The 19,301-nt window shown below is 40.8% G+C and overlaps 1 protein-coding gene across 11 annotated transcripts in view; it reads right to left on the bottom strand.

Annotated features, from left to right (window-relative positions):
- The window catches only part of EML6 (EMAP like 6), a 324,086-nt gene that overhangs the window by 263,440 nt on the left and 41,345 nt on the right, over positions 1 to 19,301 (bottom strand). The window lies entirely within an intron of this gene.

Raw genomic sequence — 19,301 nt, forward strand, 5'->3', positions numbered from 1 at the left:
ATAAAAGGTACTGTTAGGAATAAAAAATACAAGCTACAAGAAAATTTTTGCTATATAAATTTGAAAAAGGATTTATATCCAGAATATATAAATAATTTGTATGTATCAGTAGGAAAAGACAAGTCAGTTATTTTAAATGATCAAAAGACCTGAACAGGCACTTTGCAAAAGAAGGTGCCCAAAAGTGCAAGAAGCCCATGAAAAGGTGCCCAGATCAGCTTCCTACTGCTGCTGCAGCAGGGAATTACCACAAACCTGGTGACTTAGCGCAACACTCATTTATTACCTTGCAGTTCCAGAAGCCAGGAGTTCACAACAGGCCTCTAAGGGCAAAAGCTGAGATATACTCAGGGCTGCATTCTTTTTCAGGTTCTAGGGCAGAATCTGTTTTCTCCTGAGGTTGCCTTTATTCCTGGGCTAGTGGGCCCCCTGCATGTCAGTCAGTCTCATCCTTCTCATGCTGTTTCATTACTTATATCACAGCACCTTCTCCAATTCTCCTTCTACCCTCTTGCACTTATAAGGACCTTTATGATCATGCTGGGACTGCTGAGATAATTCAGGACAATCTCCCAATTCTAAAACCACATCAGTAATATCCCTTTTGTGACATATTCAAAGGTTCCAGAGATTAGGACACAGACATGTTCGGAGGGACACTGTTCTAACTACAACGTGCTCAACTTTATTGACCATCAGAGAGAATCAAATTAAAAACACAACGTGCCATACTAACCACGAAGATGGATTAAATAGAAAAAGACACGCAATATTAATTGTTGGCAAGAATGTATAGGAACTAGAACTCTCATACACTGCTGTGCAAAAATTAATATAATCACTGGGGAAACTGTTTAGTAGTATATTTATTAAAAACTAAATATGTACACACCCTATGATCTAGGTACACACCAAAAGAAAAGCACACGCATCCACCAAAAGACATGTTCAAGAATATTCAAAGAAGCATTACTTCTAGTAGCCTCCAAGTGGAGACAACCCAAATGTCCAGTAGTAAGGAGAGTAAATTATATTCACACAATAGAATACTAGACAGATACCGTGAAAAAGAGTGAACTACGTGTAACAACATGCATGAGTCTCATAGACAGACTTGGTGAGCAGTCAAGCACCACATAAAAGAGCATATATTACGTAATTTAATTTATATAAAGCTCACCACAGGGAAAACGTATCTTTACGAGAGGGATCAGGATAGTGCTTATCTTCCGGAGGAGATAATGATGAGGAGGTGACAGGCGACACACTCTGGAAAGCAGTGATGTTGTATTTCTTGATCTACGTGATAGTTGCATGGGTGTACTCACTTTGCTAAATTTCATCAAGTTGATCACTGATAATCTGTATGCTTTCTAATATGTGTGTTCTTGAATTTTAAAGTTTATAAAAATGTAAACATATTTGGTATCAACTAAGGACAGTTCTACCTTTCTGGTATTATTTTCAAATTTTTGTTTAATGAGTACATATGGATATAATGGGGGAAGACAGTATGGTACTGGCACAAAGACAGAAATATAGATCAATGGAACAAAATAGAAAGCCCAGAGATAAATCCACACACATATGGACACCTTATCTTTGACAAAGGTGGCAAGAATATACAATGGAGTAAAGACAATCTCTTTAACAAGTGGTGCTGGGAAAACTGGTCAACCATTTGCAAAAGAATGAAACTAGATCACTTTCTAACACCGCACACAAAAATAAACTCAAAATGGATTAAAGATCTAAACGTAAGACCAGAAACTATAAAACTCCTAGAGGAGAACATAGGCAAAACACTCTCCGACATAAACCACAGCAGGATCCTCTATGATCCACCTCCCAGAATTCTGGAAATAAAAGCAAAAATAAACAAATGGGATCTAATTAAAATTAAAAGCTTCTGCACAACAAAGGAAAACTATAAGCAAGGTGAAAAGACAGCCTTCTGAATGGGAGAAAATAATAGCAAATGAAGCAACTGACAAACAATTAATCTCAAAAATATACAAGCAACTCATGCAGCTCAATTCCAGAAAAATAAATGACCCAATCAAAAAATGCACCAATGAACTAAATAGACATTTCTCCAAAGAAGACATACGGATGGCTAACAAACACATGAAAAGATGCTCAACATCACTCATTATCAGGGAAATGCAAATCAAAACCACAATGAGGTACCACTTCACACCAGTCAGAATGTCTGCAATCCAAAAGTCTATAAGCAATAAATGCTGGAGAGGGTGTGGAGAAAAGGGAACCCTCCTACACTGTTGGTGGGAATGCAAACTAGTACAGCCACTATGGAGAACAGTGGAAAATTCCTTAAAAAGTTGCAAATAGAACTGCCTTATGACCCAGCAATCTCACTGCTGGGCATACACACCGAGAAAACCAGAATTGAAAGAGACACATGTACCCCAATGTTCATCGCAGCACTGTTTATAATAGCCAGGACATGGAAACAACCTAGATGTCCATCAGCAGATGAATGGATAAGAAAGCAGTGGTACATATACACAATGGAGTATTACTCAGCCATTAAAAAGAATACATTTGAATCAGTTCTGATGAGATGGATGAAACTGGAGCCGATTATACGGAGTGAAGTAAGCCAGAAAGAAAAACACCAATACAGTATACTAACACATATATATGGAATTTAGAAAGATGGCAATGATGACCCCGTATGCAAAACAGCAAAAAAGACACAGATGTGTATAGCGGACTTTTGGACTCAGAGGGAGAGGGAGAGGGTGAGATGATTTGGGAGAATGGCATTGAAACATGTATAATATCATGTAAGAATCAAATCGCCAGTCTATGTCCGATGCAGGATACAGCATGCTGGGGCTGGTACACAGGGATGACCCAGAGAGATGTTATGGGGAGGGAGGTGGGAGGGGGGTTCATGTTTGGGAGCACATGTACACCCGTGGTAGATTCATGTCAATGTATCACAAAACCAATACAGTATTGTAAAGTAAAATAAAGTAAAAATAAAAATAAAAAAAGAAAGGAAATATTGAAGAAAAATAAAATAGCAGAACTGAGATTCTGTGAGGTTCCCACCAAATTTAAGTACCATGTATAATTTAAACACAGTGTAACTGAAAAACATTGGGCTGCTAGACATGCTGAAAATAATGACCTAGAATGAACTCATTCTTAAGGTGGGGAAGAAGAAATAAAGGTTTGGAAGCCTAAACTACAAGTAGAGGATATTAAAATTTACCTTCAAAACAGTTTATATACGATATACAAATTTTTAAAGCATTTCGGCTATCATTATGAAATCCCAAATTCTACTGCCCTTTTTTCTGCCCTTAATTCTGCCCTTTATAAACCTAATTATAAAATTCACATCCTATTTTTGATACTGTCTTACTGCCTTAGCCTGCAGAAAGCGAACTGAAGGCACTAGCCCAAAAGTCATCTGGCCAAAACCAGATGCCGTGTTCTCCCATCCAGGGAGATTCTTATAAGGTTGTTTTTAATAGCACCCATGATTTTTAGTTTATAACTTCAACTAAGGATCATTTAACAATTATGCCCACTGAAAGCACTGGGGCAAACTTGTCTATGAAACGGAAGTAAATTTTCATTGAGTCTTTCTCTGGCACCATATAGTTTTGATAATTTCTTATGTTATCTTACTGTTTATTTCTCCTGAGTTCTCTGTCAAATAGCTGTGATTTCTTTTTGGTGGTCTGCCAAAAATCAATAAACAATGTTACCCCTTATAATTTCTGTAATAAATTGCACTAAAAGGAAGTGAAACTTTCTTAACTGATAAATTATATTAAAAAAAAACCCAGATGCAAAATTAGGGTAAGTAATAATAGCTCATTTCTGTAATCCATTTTTTAATATAAAGTAGTATTCCTAAACAAATTTCTATAATTTAGCTATGAACAGACAACATTAATAACAAGATACTAATAGAAACAATAACTGTTCAACATTCTTCCACATATACTTCAAGGGTTTTACCTCCCATAAACTCACATATTTCAAGGATAAATAAAACATTATAAAATCAATCATGCCAATTAGTATATTTTTGCTTAGGGCCCAGATAAAATAAAACAAAGAGCCTGAAATAATTTACTAAGTTTTCATTTCCCTTACCATTTCTATTCTTTATTGCTATAATAGCCCTAAATGAGAATCAAGGTCATTTCATTATGAGGGTTTCAGACATACGTGGTAGTTTCCACATAGAATAGTGACAAACAAGGTTATAGGAGAAATCCACAGAGAGTTAAACCTTTTTTGTTATTTCACAAATATTTGTTTAGTTCTTATATCAGGATTTTTGGAACCCCTCCAAAAAGGCTAACCTAATTTTTTAAATTTATGTATTTTTAAATTGAAGGATAATTGCTTTACAGAATTTTGTTGGTTTCTGCCAAACATCAACATGAATCAGCCACAGGTAGGTATACATATGTCCTCTCCCTCGAACATCTCGTTGTTAACTTCCACTGTTCTGAATTTCTGGAAGCTTGCCTTGCTATAATATATTTTCTAGCTATCTATTTTTACTTGCTACCACTAAAATACCAGTCTAGAAGACCTTTACTTTATTATCCAGAAAGCACACTTGGTAGGAAAAGAAGGATGTCCCTTGCTAGACGTGCTTCTTTTGTGGCTAAAGAAGGCAAAGCGGCCTGCTCTGAATGTGGGAGGACCTTAGACTCTCAAGTCACTGTACAGGATGGTCTAATTATAAAACATTTAATCCACCAACATGATGGGATTGGTGAAGTCCTAAAATTATTATCATTTGTATTTTACACATGGTTACTAAAACGCTGCATCTCTCCTTAATATTTCTTTTAAAAATCACTTTCTAAAACCCTATAGTAGTTAAAATTCCTAAGAATGCTTCAGTGATAAGGTCAAAGACGTGTGTTCACTCTGAATGAGCATAAGCTGTAGAAAATACATAGTCCCCAGACTGCAGTGTCTTTGAAGTGTATACAGGCCGGGAGACAAGTAACTTAGACATCCAGCAACTGACAACCTGTAACGACTATGGGAATGTTTTCCGTCCCAGGGGGATTGGCTCCTTGATACGGCACCTCTGCGTGATTACTCATGGCATGCTACTGCTCAATACTTTCATTGATTTATTTCTGGAAATATGGTTTCCACATTTTTGTGGCACCCAGAAGGAAAAAAACCAAGCTGCTGAATTAGCTTCTGAGATTTGAGAGAGATTTAGAGGAAACTAGGTCACATATGGAATTAAATATACCTATAAAACAGATAATCATTTTCCATCTATTGAAATAAAATAACAAAAATATTATCATTTAAAGAGAAAATCCGCTCTAGCTAAAAATCCAAAACTCTGAATTATGTGAAATTTGACTCAATAATTTCTGCCGTGTGGTAGAGTATAAGGATTAATAAACAAACCAAAAAAACCCCAAACAAATCTGTCTTCCTTTGTTTTGCTAAACCATTTAAAGAGTGTGCTGTATAAGTCTTGAAAAGAAATAATGAAACCAGATAAAATCACTATAAAGGAAAGGAAAGGAAAGGAAAGTGAAGTCCCTCAGTCATGTCTGACTCTTTGAGATCCCATGGACTGTAGCCTACCAGGCTCCACTGTCCATGGGATTTTCCAGGCAATAGTACTGGAGTGGATTGCCATTTCCTTCTCCAGCGGATCTTCCCGACCCAGGGATCTAACCCAGGTCTCCCACATTGTAGACAGACGCTTTACTATCTGAGCCACCAGGGAAGTCCAAAAAGAAATAATGAAACCAGATAAAATCACTATGAAACCAGATAAAATCACGAGCCTGTCCATAGGGAAACAGTAGGTAGATTTTCAACCTCTGATTTGTGGCTTCATGAAATCAGATACGTCTCGGTTAAGGATGCTTTGGGGAGGAAGACAGCTGGTGGTCAACTGGCATTTTTGTTCAATATTCCCCACTGAAACAGATGGCACCCTGGGGATGCTTAATCTCCCAGAATAGGTGCCTACGAGCAAGATGACTCTTCAGTCTTCCGGATCTCAGGAAGCATTTTGCCGAAGTCCATGGGAGTATAGCCCTAATTAGCCTACACTTTCCTGCTGCCCCCATATTTGACTCTTACTCATTGTTTCAGCAATCTGAATTCTGCCCCCACATGACCGGAATGAAAGTGCTCTTCCAGGGACCTCTTTGAGTCCCAGGCCAGGCCCCTCGCTTGGCTGGGTTCCACAGTGGAGCCCCTCTAGCAGCCCTCACCACCCGGAACACAGACAGACAGGCATCCGCTGCCCTCTTCTCTTCCGCGGCCCTGCACTTCTGCAGCTCTTTCTGCGGCTCTGCCCCTTCTCAGCCCGCTTTGCGCTCCAGAATGTAAAGGTGAGGATGTATCCCAGGCTTCTGTCTTAGCTCTCATCCTTCTCACTCCTCATGCTCTCCTTAAATCTCACACATATGACGAGGACCATGATGGTCTCTGGTGGACATTCAATCAATATCTGTGAGAAGACTCTCACCTCTTCTGGCAACCACTCATACAAGAGGCCATCTAATCGGGATCTCCATTCAACTATCTTCTCTGACCGCCATGCCCGCCCCCTACCCCAGTGAATGGCTTAGAGACCTCAACTTCCCCGAAGGGGTTGGAGCCTGTGACTTTGGCTTAACATTTAACTGTGACTCTGTAATTGTGACTGTGACTCTGTCTCTCCCTTCTGGTTTATAGTCCCACATAACAGAAAGAACATGACTTTGGAGTCAGATGGGTTCAAATATGGGGTGTGTCAAGTACCACCTATGGAACTACACCTTTGAAATTCTGTAGGATTACAGGGGAAAAATGTATACATGCAAAATATTTGTTATGTATCAATATATTTAAAAAAAAACTTATTCAGGGCCTAGTGAGGTCAGTTTCTTTGGGTTTTCCCCTTTATTTCTTTTAAATTCATTTTGTAAAGCTCCTTACGGGCTTTATTTAACTGGATTCTTCTAATAACCCATCAATACATCTAGAAGAAGACGCTGGGTGTGGCTAGATAAAAACTAAGAAGTGGTAGAATCAGATTCAAATGTAGGTCTGCTGGCTCTGGAGTCCTAGTTCTTTCCACCACACAAAGGGCCTCCAGTATGCTGGGTGGGTGGGGTAAAGAAATACACAAACGGAAAACCATAACGTGAGAAGCGCTATGCGAGAGATATGGAGAAAGTGCTGCAGGTGTCCTGAAGAAAGAGACACTAGTTCTTCCTCAAGGAATCATGAAGGGCTGCACAAGACGGTGTGCTGGAGCTGCCTCTTGGACAACATGAACCTACTCGACAGACCAGGGAAGGCAGTCTAAGCAGCAGGGTCGTGTGCAGTCACAGAGAGATGAAACCATCTGGGTCACTGCAAAGGGTATGGTGTGGTGAGAGGAACAGTAAGGAAAGTGGGGAACAGTGTCGTGCTAGGAGAGGATGGAAGGAAGGTAGGGTGGGGCCAGGCCTGAGCATCTGAAGCCCTTTCCAAAAGTAATAGAGCTGGCAGGAGTTTTGAAGCAAGACAGAGATAGATCAAATCTGTAGTTTCAAAGGCTAATTCCAATGCTAGCCCACTGCAGCAATTCTGGAATCCAGGACCACTTGGGGAAGCTTTTTGTTTCTAATGACTTGGTTTGTTCCACTGTTGTGAATGCTTGCTCATTTGGTTAAGGGGGTGTCTGCCAGGTTTGTCCATAGTACTTATTGCTTGTCCATTGCAATTAATAAGTATCTCGAGGCAAAGTACTATGTAAGTATCATGTTCTTCAACTTGCATTGCTAGTTACATCATCTGTTGATTTTCTAACTCCATCGTTCCATCTGCACTTAATAGTTTATGTTCTACTCAATGGAGAGCCTTCTCTTCTTCCCATTACTTTTTTATATCACTATAGATACATGGGTTTTTAATTTTATTCAATGGATTATAATTAATGCTCAAATTATCCCAGGTGTGACCTGTGGTGGTCCCTTCAAGCTGGCTCTTATGTCATTTTAACAACTTCCCTTATTTTCTGAGCACTGCTATACTTTCTGTTCCAGACGCATCTTGCATTGTCCCTGCCCCAGGCCTAGAATCAGCTCTTTTTATAAGGAGTTCTAATTCTTTGCTGTGGCAAATGGTATTTAGAAGCAAGTTCTGAGAGCTAGGTGTGCTCCTGCTAGCCACTGTTATTCAGTCCTCTCAATGGGCAGAGCAAGGAAAGTGAGTGTGTGGGTGCATTATATATATATACACACATACACATATCTGTATTTCAGTGAAAATTTTCTTTAAAATATAGACTTTGGGTACTCATAGCTGGGCCTACCGAAGCAGAATCTTACGGAACAGGCTCATAAATCTGCATTATTTTTAAGTTTAGGCAGATTTTCAAACAGAGGATTGACTAGAGGAGCGGTGGTAAAGGCACTAGTTAAGAAGCTACCAAAAGTGTCCTGACATAGGTTGGACCAGGTGTGAAGTAGCAGGGGTGTGACCTAGGGCGGAAGCAGCAAGACAGAGACGATGTGATCAGCTGGACTTGGGGCTGACGGATAATGGAGATGAAAGAGGAGGGAGTGACAGGCACTCGAGGCTTCCTGCTGGGAGAACTATTATTGCTGTGACCTGTTAACGCTGCCATTTACACAGACAGTGCTGAACACAGGCTTATTTCATTGAACACCTTCCCACTCATCTCCTATAATTTATATAAAAATCCAAGTGACATTCTGGGAAGAAAATAATTATGAAACATTATAGAATTTATATCTCTTCCATCATATTTTATCATGTGGACTAAAACTTGAGTATTATCCAAGGCAAGAAGGATGACATGAATTCATTGTCAGCAGGCGAGGTTCCCACATAGATAAACACGGCCGGGCCAAAGTGAGTGCACTCATATCTACTTATGCAAAATAGTAGACCTGGAAAGGCTTTCTATCAAGAAGCAATGTCTATAATGATATCTCTCGTATTATTTTTTTTTTAAAGAGCTAGAGTTTGTTAGAGATAAGTCATTAAGCCGAAATGACTGCTTACTACCGGTGCAGCATAAAAGTTACTGGAGCGTGAGTGAAATGTATAAAAGAGAGGCAAGAAGAAAAGTAAAGCTAAAAGGAAATGGCCCTTGGAATTCTAACTGCTATAACAGAATGCTTAAAACCCAGATGAAACTACAACCCAGAGGAAAACAACCATTCCCAGTGTTTCTGTAGTAAAAGTAACTCATCAAATCTTCTCATTGCTGAATCCACAGGGCCCTTTTCTAGACTTATTGCGCTGTGCTCCAGTGATACTATTGAGGGTCTCCTTGACACTGCCGCTGCTCTCGGCCTCCAGGCACCCTGCTCTCCTCCTATCGCTGTGACTATTCACATCATTCACATGCATCTTTATTTACTGATCACCTGAAAGCTGATCTTCCCCAAAATCCTAAGCCTGGCCTCTTCTTCCTCTATGTGCTCTCTGGGTTATCATATTCACTCCCACACGCTCCTAAAGCTCATGAGGCTCTCTCCTGAGCAGGAAAGTGAAAGTGTCACTCTTTCAGTCGTGTCTGACTCCTTGCAATCCCATGGACTGTAGCCTGCCAGGCTCCTTGTCCTGAGCGAGAGACTCACATAAACATAAAATCACCTCTTGGATGTTCCACAAACACTTCAATCCATATGTGTTCAAGGCTGAATTCATCATTCCCTGGTCCTGAGCCTGCTCCTCATTCTGCTTCAGTGAATGATAACTGCCACCCAGCCAGTTGATTGTTAACCTTACACCTTCCTTCTCCTCTATCACCTATATACAATCAGTCAGCAGGAATTCAGAGTCTCCAGAACACACTCTTTGCTTTCTTTGCATACTATCATAACGACCTCATATATGGATTACTTTAAGTGCCTCCAGACTTTCTCTCCAACAATTCATCATTCACACCGTAGGCAGAGTAATCAAAACAGAGTCTAAATCTAATGATGCTCCTTTCTCCAGAAAACCTTCTCTGACCACCATCCACTCCCACATATGGGTTAGGTATATGCCGTGGGCTAACTATCATAGACCTGAACACATAGACCCAGCTGCTAACTTATTTATGAATATTGCCTTCATGATTATAAGTTCCTTGAGAAGAGATGCATATTACTCACTGTTGGGTCCCCAGTGTCTGGCACAGTACATGAGAAATTTGCTGTTGTTTAGTCGCTAAGTCGTGTCCAACTCTATTGCAACCCGTGGACTGTAGCCCATCAGGCTCCTCTGTACATGAACTTCCCAGGCACGAATACTGGAGTGGGTTGCCATTTCTTCCTTCTTGCCATTTCTGTCTCCTACCTTGGCAGGCGGAGTCTTTACAACTGAGCACCAGGGAAGCCCACATGACACACAGTAGACACGTAAGAAATATTTGTTGTAAATCATTTTTTTTCCCTCTAATCAAGAGGTTCTTAACTTACAGCCCATGAACTCCTTAATAGAATTCAGAAGGGTTTATGTGTTTAGATGGACTAAAAGTTACTAATAGTCTTTATTTTTCACTAACTTGTAACAGGCTTTAGTATTTCCTATCATTCAAAATGTAGGCAACAAACTATAGTAGTACCTGTGACCTTGCGATCAATAAAATCACAGATATTTTCATATAATATTACAGTTGTTACAGATTTTTCAAATATCATGTATACCCATTACTACTCTGAATTTACAATAATTATTAAAACTGCTAGAACTTTCAATTGCATGAGTTAATAAAGTTAATAAAGAAGCACATATATCATGACATATTACAATATTTTTCCAACTGTATTTCAAAATAAATAACTTTCTTTCCAATCCTATTTATGTATTTTATTTTATGAATTTATGTACCTTATTTTATGCATTAGGAAATTCCATGATAGTGGGAGTCTAAATTGATTTATCCACTTTGGAAAAGGGTCTGGCAGCACCCAGAAAAAACTGATCATGTGTGTACCCCCATGCCCCAGAAATACCCCAGAAATACATTCACTGTACTAGAATGTTAATAGTAGTCAAAAGAAACCAGAAGTCACCCAAATGCCCACCTACAGTAGAATGGATAAACCATATTTCTACACAATGGAAAATGTGAAACTGAGGATAAACATGTAGAAGCAGAGACAAATCTTATAATGTTGATTGAAAGTAGCCAGACACGCACAAAAATGCACACTGTACCATTCCTTTTAAAGGTGCAACACCAGGCAACACTAATCTACACTGTTAAAAGTCAGCATAGAGGTTACCTTTGCAGGGGGGGACTCTGACGGAAAGGAGGTGCTCAGGGGTCTCTGTGGTGCTGGTAAGGTTCTATTTCTTGATGTAAGTGAGGGTTACTGGTGCACTGGGGTTGTGAGAATTGATCCAGCTGTACACTATGATATGTATACTTTTCTGTATCTAGATTATACTTTGGTAAAAGGACAAACCAGAACAAAGAAACCTACTATTCAGAGATAGGATCCATAAGCTTCACAGTCTGTCAAAGGCAACCCCTTCAAAAAATCCTGTTCTAAGCAGAAATTCCAAGGAGGTGATCTCAAAACAAACAAAAGCGAACATATACTAGTCATTCATTTATTCATTCAATAAATACTTAGGTGTCTTCTACATACCAGGCATCATTTGGGGCACTGTAGGCAGGGCAGCAAACAAAAAACTCTGCCCACATAGAGCTCATATTCTAGTGAAGAGAGTCAACAAGGTTCAAAACAAGAAAGAACTAAGGGGAAACATGAAACAGGGATGAGTAATAAGGAGTGTGTTGGGGAGGAGTCTACATTTTAAATAGTGTAGCCAAGAAGGCCTCACTGAGAAAATGACCTTGAGCAGGGGCCCAATGGAGCTGAGTGAAGTCATGTAATGTCTAGAAGAAGGAGAAGCTAGACAGAGGGAAAGTGCAAAGGCCTCAGGGCAGTAGGGTACATGGGCATTCGAACTGGGAGGCCAGTGTGGCTGAAGTGGAACAAGGGATGGGGAGGAAATAGATTAGATCATGGAGGTAACAGAAGGTCAAATCCCCAAAGAGGCTTCAGTTCACTTCAGTCACTCAGTCGTGTCCAACTCAGTCGTGTCAAACTCGTTGCGACCCCATGAATACAGCACTCCAGGCTTCCCTATCCATCACCAACTCCCGGAGTTCACTCAAACCCATGTTCATCAAGTCGGTGATGCCATCCAGCCATCTCATCTTCTGCCCCCTTCTTCTGTCCCCTTCTCCTCTTGCCCCCAATCCCTCCCAGCATCAGAGTCTTTTCCAATGAGTCAACTCTTCACATGAGGTGGCCAAAGTACTGGAGTTTCAGCTTTAGCATCATTCCTTCCAAAGAACACCCAGGACTGATCTCCTTCAGAATGGACTGGTTGGATCTCCTTGCAGTCCAAGGGACTCTCAAGAGTCTTCTCCAACACCACAGTTCAAAAGCATCAATTCTTCGGCGCTCAGCTTTCTTCACAGTCCAACTCTCACATCCATACATGACCACAGGAAAAACCATAGCCTTGACTAGACGGATCTTTGTTAGCAAAGTAATGTCTCTGCTTTTCAATATACTATCTAGGTTGGTCATAACTTTCCTTCCAAGAAGTAAGCGTCTTTTAATTTCATGGCTGAAATCACCATCTGCAGTGATTTTGGAGCCCCAAAAAAACAGTCTGACAATATTTCCACTGTTTTCCCATCTATTTGCCATGAAGTGATGGGACCAGATGCGATGATCTTTGTTTTCTGAATGTTGAACTTTAAGCCAACTTTTTCACTCTCCTCTTTCACTTTCATCAAGAGGGTCTTTAGTTCCTCTTCACTTTCTGCCATAAGGGTGGTGTCATCTGCATATCTGAGGTGACTGATATTTCTCCTGGCAATCTTGATTCCAGCTTGTGCTTCTTCCAGCCCCAGCATTTCTCATGATGTACTCTGCATAGAAGTTAAATAAGCAGGGTGATAATATACAGCCTTGATGTACTCCTTTTCCTATTTGGAACCAGTCTGTTGTTCCATGTCCAGTTCTAACTGTTGCTTCCTGACCTGCATACAGATTTCTCAAGAGGCAGGTCAGGTGGTCTGGTATTCCTACCTCTTTCAGAATTTTCCACAATTTATTGTGATCCACACAGTCAAAGGCTTTGACATAGTCAATAAAGCAGAAATAGATGTTTTTCTAGAACTCTCTTGCTTTTTTGATGATCCAGCGGATGTTGGCAATTTGATCTCTGGTTCCTCTGCCTTTTCTAAATCCAGCTTGAACATCAGGAAGTTCACGGTTCACATACTGCTGAAGCCTGGCTTGGAGAATTTTGACCATTACTTTACTAGCATGTGAGATGAGTGCAATTGTGCTGTAGTTTGAGCATTCTTTGGCATTGCCTTTCCTAGGGATTGGAGTGAAAACTGACCTTTTCCAGTCCTGTGGCCATTACTGAGTTTTCCAAATTTGCTGGCATATTGAGTGCAGCACTTTCACAGCATCATCTTCCAGGATTTGAAATAGCTCCACTGGAATTCCATCACCTCCAATAGCTTTGTTCATAGTGATGCTTTCTGAGGCCCACTTGACTTCACATTCCAGGATGTCTGGCTCTAGGTGAGTGATCACACCATCATGATTATCTGGGTCATTAAGATCTTTTTTGTATAGTTCCATGTATTCTGCCACCTCTACTTAATATCTTATGCTTCTGTTAGGTCCATACCATTTCTGGCTTAGAGGCCATTATAAGGACTTCTACGCTTGCTCTCAGAGTTCTGAGCAAGAATTAACATGACTTGACTTATGTTGCAGCGAGATCAACTGGCTTCTGTGTTGAGAATAAAATGGGAGAGGCAAGGATGGAAGCAGGAAGGAAGCAGTGGTTAAGAGGAGAGAAAAGATGCCATGAGAAACACAAACACACGCACACACACAGACACCTCATTACTGTTGTCTGCAGCTCCATAACACTTCACTCCTAAATATCCTAGCACATTTCTCCTAAGACAAGAACCTTCCCTTACGTAACTGCACTGCTACAATCAAATTCAGAATTTTAATGTAAACACAGTGCTATTTCCTAACATATACTTCCATGTTCAAATTTCACCCATTGTCCCAATAGTGTCACTTATAGCAATCCCTAACCACCTCAACCAACCCTGAATATTCATTGGAAGGACCGACACTGAAATTGAAGCTCCAGTACTTTGGCCACCTGATGTGAAGAGCTGACTCATTGGAAAAGACCCTGATACTGGGAAAGATTGAGGGCAGGAGGAGAAGGGGATGCAGAGGATGAGATGGTTGGATGCACCAGTGACTAGATGGACATGGGTTTGAGAAAACTCAGGGAGGGGGTGAAGGACAGGGAAGACTGGCGTCCTGCAGTCCATGGGTGGCAAAGAGTCAGACACGACTTAGCAACTGAACAACAACTAACCACCCCAATCTAGGATCACATATTACATTTACTTCCATCCTTTTAGTCTCCTTTAAACTGGAACAGTCCCTTACTTCCTTGTGTCTTTTATGAGAATAAGTTTTGGGTGTGTTTTTTTTGCAAAGTACAGGCCAGTTGTAATGTAGACTGTCCTTCAATTCATATTCACGTTTATTCATGATTAGCTTGAGGTCATGAAGATTCTGAATCCTGCTTCTAAGTGCCAAATGAGAATATATTAGTATTTTTAGAAAGTATGTACAGAACGAGATCTATAGAAATCCCATCCCCCTTGTCATACCTTTCTCCTTCTAAATAATTTGAGATATGAAGAACTAACAACAACTAACAACTAACAATACATGAAGCACTCTTTATGTCCACAACAGGTGCTAGGCAGGGGACACATGGAACTTGTATCAGGTGGGGAGAGGGGCAGGTCAACAAATGCAAAACCATGAGTGCAGTGAGTCTAGCGGGGAGGTCCTTGCGTGGTGGCCTGGATGCACAGAGAAAGAATGGCCTAAGAGTCCGGTTGTCAAGGTACAGCTTCAGGGGGCGATGATACTGCACTGAGACTGAAAGAAGAAAAACAATGCGTGTGTGGACAAGGGACAGGTCATTTCAGGCAGTCAGTGGTGTGTGCTAGTTTGAGGATACACAAAATAAGGTACTGGGTCCAGGTAACTGCAAGGAGTTTGATGTGGCCTGAGGATGTTAGGAGAGGGAGAGACATCAAGCTGGAGGAAGAGCGAGGAACCGATCATAATCGTCCTAGGAGACTACTCTGAACGAGCATGGGTAAGCTTGATACTTATCCTGCTGGTAATGGGGAAACCTTAGGTAGATTTTAAGTCTGGCTTGAGGAAGATTCTTTTTCAATGTCTGTTAGATGGCCAAGCTCAGCAAATCATTCAGGGTTCACTCATCAAGAAGGCTGGTGATCAGCAGGGATGCACCAGTATCTGGGCCAGGTAAAGCATGGAAATAGATCTTCACCAGCAGATAAACAGCTGCTGCCCCAAGCCTCACCTGCCTCAGCTGAGGTGTCTGAACTAGCTCCAGGAAGCCTCCTGTGTGTGCCGTCAGGCCATCTTTCTGGTACCTGCTAGCATCAGCCCTTATTCCTACATGCTCCCCTCTTCCTCCAGCCCTACCACCAGACTCCAGCAGGAGAGTGAGCACTCTTAGCAGGAGCACTGGCACCCCAGTAGACAGATGCTTGATGTACACCTAGCCCCCCAAGACTGGTCATCAGCCAATGGCCAGTATTTCCCAGGGACATCCTCCATGGCCTGTTATAAGAACTAAAAATTCCATGATGTATTCAGTCACCAGAATTTTGTTTTTAAAACTTAGTATCGTTTTCCTGACTTCTTCTTGACTCAGCTCAGTACTTTTCATCATTGTTCTGCTCCAAAAACCCATTTGCTACCTCCTCTTCTAATCCACCTCCTACAGTGGAGTTGCCATTCATTCTTCCTCAGTCTATACCTCTCTTATTAGACAATCTTCCTTAAAAGGAGAGCCCTTTGAAACCTAGGCCCACCTTCCAGGCTACAGCTGATTGAATTGGTAGATATCCTGACCCTGCCAACCCGGTGTGGCCAATCAGATTCTCTTTCCTGGAACTCTGGAATTCAGGCTCACAAGACCTAATCAATTGGTTTTGTAGGACCAAGCTGCATAATCTAGTACAGTGAGGAGGTTAAGATGGCTTTTTGGGGGGATGGCGACGTGTAAAATGGATCACTCAGTTAAGGAGCCAGTCTGCAGTCAGAGAAAATCAAAGCACATTTTATCCAGAGAGAAGCGGAGATGTGATTTCCTGTGATACATGCTTGCAAGAGAAAGAAACAGGAAAAGACTAGCCGCCTGATAACTGTGCAGTGTATGAGAGGCCAGCAATATACTCTATAACTGAGTATCAAAAGATTCTCTTCTCACCTTGTGTTCCCCTCCTTAACTCTTCTTTTGAGAAAATTTCAGTCTCTTGCAACTGATGATCTCTTATTTAGAAGGCATCTCATCACTGGTGGATCTTATTTTACTCTTACCCATAAAATCAATTCATAATGAACACAGAAAAATGTTTTAGTGACATTATTAAACAATATGTAAACTAAACAAGAATTCTCAATAACCTCAGAACAATTCTCTGACCAGCCTATATATGTACTACCAGTCCAAAGAAAGCATCTTTCCTCTCAGAGAGGCAGAGCTGGCCTGCCACTCCCCTCCTTCACGCTGATCGGAAGGGGAACGGCAGAGAATTAGTGGGCAATCCTAGAATCCTTCAACTCCTAGGCTGAGGCCATCCAGGTGTCTGCCTCCCATTGAAAGAAGAAAGGGGTAAACTGGTAAAGAGGTCAAGGTCAAGAGGTCTGACCACTCCCTTTGTTTTCCAGACAAACTCTACCTACTCAGCTGCCTCAGTAGGTAGGTCTCAGTAAGTCTGTCTCCAACAGCAAGACTGAAGACTATAACTTCATTTTCAAAACTCAGGATCTCTGGAAGTAAACAAAGTCAACATATAGATTGCTGCTGGTCCTTAAACCAGCAGTTGCTAAAAACTGCACCGACTCCTCAATGTATAAACAGTTATACTGTTTAAATATATAAAAAGCTACATATCTTTCATAGGATATAACAGCATCTCTACAAATGCAGAATGGTAACCAAAGCCTCAAATTTCTGTCATTTCTAGGTTAATCTTTTTAATGATTGCTTGTTTCTGGGTCCCCAAATGTTCAGTATCTTCCGTATGAGAGGAATGGGCTGCCTGGTATGGAAGGTCAAAGGCTATAGGCATCCAACACAATTCAGTGGAAAAAGAAAAGTCTTCTCAACAAATGGTGTTGAGACCACAGGATATCCGCATGCAAAAAAAAAGAAGTTGGACCCTCCATCTCACCCCATGTATAAAATTTAAATCAAAATGGATTATCTGTCTAAATGGCAAAGCTATAACTATAAAACAAGAAGAAAACAGAAATAAATCTTCATGACCTTGGATTAGGTGATGGTTTCTTAGATATAACACTGAAAGTGTAAGTGACAAGAGAAAAAGAAGCTGGATAAAGCAGACATCATCAAAGACGAACTGGACATCATCAGAATCTTACACTTTTGTGTTTCAAAGGACATCATCAAAAAAGTGAAGAGACAGCTTACTGAATGGGAGAAAATACTTGAAAATAATATATTAGATGAGAGGCTTACATTCAGAATATATAAAGAACTCTTACAACAATAAAAAACAAACAAGGCAATTAAAATGGGCAAAGGATTTGAGTAGACATTTCCTGCAAAGAAGGTAGACAAATGGTCAAAAATTTATGAAAAAGTAATCAGTATAATCAGTTCTTAGGGAATGCAAATTAAAAGCACAACAAGATACCACTTCTCACCCACAGGGTGGCTATAATCAAAAAGACGGTAACAAGTGCTGGCAAGGATATGGTGTCACTGAGAATCTCATATGCTGCTGCTGGGATTGTCTGGAAAACAATTTGGCAGTACTTCAGGAAGTTAAACTTAGAGTTACCATATGATATAGCAACTCCACTCCTAGGTGAAATATACTCAAGAGACAAAAACATGTCTACACAAAGGCTGTGGACACACTCTTCCACTGCCCACAGGGACACACTAGCCATCTCCTTAACTTCTTCCAACCAATTCTTGCTTGTTTTTTTCCGAGAAGAAAGAACACTAGACTAGGTGACAACTTAATGAAAAAATTGGTTCTGTTAATTTAAGAATTTAATAACTGAGTCATATAAATATATATTTAAAAATCTATTTCACAAGCTAGCAATATCTTCTAGGCTGAAAAAAACAAACCACTGATCTGTTGAGCTCTGAAACATGTGAATGAGGTCCCGAACATCTTGCTGCACAGTAGACTAGCAGCATCAACATCAACTGATGGGAGCTGGTTAGAAATGCAGGATGTCAGGCCTCACACCAGGCTTACTCAGCTACATGTGCCTGGGTAACTCCTAGGCACAATGATATTTGCAAAGAACTGTTTGCTGTCAAGGACTTTAATTACATTTAAGACCAATCCACATATGACAAATCAAGTTAAACCTACAAGAGGAGGCTGATGGCTGAAGATGTGTAGTCTGCTGGCTAAAGGATGGCTTTCCATATGGCTCTGCCTCCTGGGGAAGGAGTCAGTCCCAGGAGCAAAGCCAGCAAAGTAAACCCTCCCAGCAGCTTCCTTTTTCTTGTTTGGTGGCAAATACATCACCTACATCACAAACGTGTCCAGAACCACCTCCTTGCAGGTAGGAGAGCCTCTAGGACAGCCCTGCCCAAAGATGCTGCCATGGAATAGGTTTCACTTACCACAGTATAATCTACATTCTTGTGGACCACTGGTGGTAGGGCCTATATAATTCTTTATAAGAGAGCATACTCCAGGGTCATGTTTTTCAAGCTGGGACCCATTATATAGTAGCCATATTTTAAAAACAAAACCATGGTCATATATTCTGAATTAAAAGGGATCTATGATATGATATGAGCAAGTATACTCATAACAATAACTGAATGGAATATTTGTGAGTGTCCTGGGAAATCTAGGACATATGGTGGCAAAACCCATGAGGCATTAATGACCTGGATGAGAATTACTATGACCTTGGTCTTTCTCTGGATATCTAGACCAGAATCCCGGCCATACCAGGTTCTTTCCCATCCTGGTACCTTTGCACGTAACCTCTCCTCTCCATCACATCTTCACTTACCTGCCCCTTCTCATCCTTCAGACTTCAGCTTAAACACCATCTCCTTAGCGCGCTGCTCTGGACACCTTACCTAAAGTAGCTCCCACACCCTTCTTGACCTAGTTCCCCTCT

This window comes from Ovis aries, chromosome 3 (assembly GCF_016772045.2).
Source record: "Ovis aries strain OAR_USU_Benz2616 breed Rambouillet chromosome 3, ARS-UI_Ramb_v3.0, whole genome shotgun sequence".
NCBI lineage: Eukaryota > Metazoa > Chordata > Mammalia > Artiodactyla > Bovidae > Ovis > Ovis aries.